Below are 3096 nucleotides of genomic sequence, written 5' to 3'. Positions count from 1 at the left end.
ACATATCCTACATTAATCATCTCATATGTATATGTATATACTGTACTCTATATCATCTACTGCATCCTTATGTAATACATGTATCACTAGCCACTTTAACTATGCCACTTTGTTTACATACTCATCTCATATGTATATACTGCACTCAATACCATCTACTGTATCTTGCCTATGCCGCTCTGTACCACCATGCATTCATATATCTTTATGTACATATTCTTTATCCCCTTACACTTGTCTCTATAAGGTAGTAGTTTTGGAATTGTTAGCTAGATTACTTGTTGGTTATTACTGCATTGTCGGAACTAGAAGCACAAGCATTTCGCTACACTCGCATTAACATCTGCTAACCATGTGTATGTGACAAATAAGATTTGATTTGATTTGATGCAACATGGCAGATGCTCTCGATGTTGCAGCTGTAGAACCTTTTGAGGATCTGAGGATCAGTCATGCCAAATCTTTTTAGTTTCCTGAGGGGGAATGGGCTTTGTCGTGCCCTCTCCATGACTGTCTTGGTGTGTTTGAACCGTTCTAGTTTCTTGGTGATGTGGACACAAAGGAACTTGAAACTCTCAACCTGCTCCACTACAGCCCCGTCGATGAGAATGGGGGCGTTCTTGGTCCTCCTTTTCCTGTAGTCCACAGTCATCTTCTTAGTCTTGGTTACGTTGAGGGATAGGTTGTTATTCTTGCACCACCCGGCCAGGTCTCTGACCTCCTCCCTATAGGCTGTCTTGTCATTGTCATGTGATCAGGCCTACCACTGTTGTCGTCTGCAAACTAAATAATAATAATGGTGTTTGAGTCGTGCCTAGCCACGCAGTCGTGGGTGAACAGGGAGTACAGTAGGGGACTGAGCATGCACCCCGAGGGGCTCCAGTGTTGAGGATCAGTGTGGCAGATGTGTTGCTACCTACCGTCACCACCTGGGGGCAGCCCATCACGAAGTCCAGGATCCAGTTGCAGAGGGAGGTGTTTAGTACCTGGGTCCTTAGCTTAGCGATGAGCTTTGAGGTATGGTGTTGAACGCTGAACTGCAGTCAATGAATATCCAGGTGGGAAAGGGCAGTGTTGAGTGCAATGGAGATTGCATCATCTGTGGATCTGTTGGGGCGCTATTCAAATTGGAATGGGTCTAGGGTTTCTGGGATAATGGTGTTGATGTGAGCCATTACCAGCCTTTGAAAGTGAGTGCTACAGGTCTGTTGTCATTTAGGCAGGTTGCCTTAGTGTCCTTGGGCACATGGACTATGGTGGTCTGCTTGAAACATGTTGGTATTAGACTCAATCATGGACATGTTGAAAATGTCAGTGAAGACAGCTGCCAGTTGGTCAGAACATGCCCGTTGCACACGTCCTGATAATCCATCTGGCCCCGCGGCCGTGTGAATGTTGATCCGTTTAAAAGTCTTACTTGCGGCTGTGCGGCTGTGCTTCACTTTGTCGTCTGTAATAGTTTGCAAGCCCTGCCACATCCGACGAGCGCCGGAGCCGGTGTCGTACGATTCCATTTTAGCCCTGATTTGGTGCTTTGCCTGTTTGATGGTTCATCGGAGGGCATAGCGGGATTTCTTATAAGCTTCCGGGTTAGATCCCGTACCTTGAAAGCGGCAACTCTACCTTTTAGCTCAGTGCGAATGTTGCCTGTAATCCATGGCCTCTGGTTAGGGTATGTACATGCAGTCACTGTGGGGATGACATCCTCGATGCGCTTATTGATAAAGTCAGTGACTGATGTGGTGTGCTCCTCAGTTCAATCAGAAGAATCCCGGAACATGTTCCAGTCTGTGATAGCAAAACAGTCTTGTAGTTTAGCATCTGCTTCATCTGACCACTTTTTTATAGACGAGTCACTGGTGCATCCTGTTTTAATTTTTACTTGTAAGCAGGAATCAGGAGGATATAATTGTGGTCAGATTTACCAAATGGAGGGCGAGGGAGAGCTTTGTTCGCATCTCTGTGTGTGGAGTACAGGTGATCTAGAATATTTTTCCCTCTGGTTGCGCATTTAACATGTTTAAAGAGATTAGGTAAAATTGATTTAAGTTTCCCTGGAATTCCCTGCATCCTTGGTATCGCCTGCTTCCTGAATCCCAGTGTTTAATGCCGTTTTCACATGTTAGTCCGAACTAGGAAACTCAGACAATTCAGATTTGCTAACTGGTTGAACATGGCATGTGTGTGACTACAACCAGTTAACAAGTCAGAGTTTCCAGAGTTTCCTAGTTCCGGCTAGCATGTGAACATGGCATCACACTGGGTGATAGCTGATTAACACTAAACTTTGTTCTCTTACATTGAGGCGGAGTTTAGTTTTGATAACGGGTTCGCGGGATTCACTAGCAACATTGAGCCACCAGTCGAATCTTCTAAAAATGTAAATTCTGAAAACACTTACCAGTACCTATGTTTGTCTTGTACAACTAAGGCCCTTCCGCAGGGTGCTGAAATTCATACTTTTAATAAAAACTTTTAGCAAATACAACACCTGACTTTTCCCTCGTTGCTCGTACTACGTAAACTGAGATTCAATTGGCTCCGTGCTATCCGGGATCGTTGGGACACCCCTACACCATTGAAGTTGACATCATTGGTTATGGTTAGGGTTATGGTTAGTGTTAAGATTAGGGTAAGGCGAAGGGTTTAGGGTCGGGACGTCGCAAGGTTTCCAGATAGCACGGACCCAATTGAATCTCACCTTATGTAGTAAGAGCAATGAGGAAAAAGTCAATGGTTGTATGAATTTCAGCACCCAGCATCTTGAGAATTGACATTTTTAGAAGAATCCACTGATGGTGGCTCAATGCTGTTACTAGCAAATCCCACGGCCAGTTATCAAAACTCAACTCCACCTTGAAATAAGAGAACAGAGTTGAGTGTTCCTCAGCTAGGGGAGAGGGGACCTGCAACTTTATGATGGAACTGTATCAATGTGCTAACTACTGTAATTATTTTATACTTGGGTCAACCTACTTTCAACTGGTTTCATCCAAATATCATCCAATTTGATTAAAATAAATATGATTTTCCAAAGCTATCTTATAGCTGTACCATTGAAAGTTATATTGAAAGCACAATCACAATCATTTGAGG

Source organism: Oncorhynchus gorbuscha, linkage group LG04 (assembly GCF_021184085.1).
Source record: "Oncorhynchus gorbuscha isolate QuinsamMale2020 ecotype Even-year linkage group LG04, OgorEven_v1.0, whole genome shotgun sequence".
Lineage (NCBI taxonomy): Eukaryota > Metazoa > Chordata > Actinopteri > Salmoniformes > Salmonidae > Oncorhynchus > Oncorhynchus gorbuscha.
Note: the sequence above shows the minus strand (reverse complement) of the source record.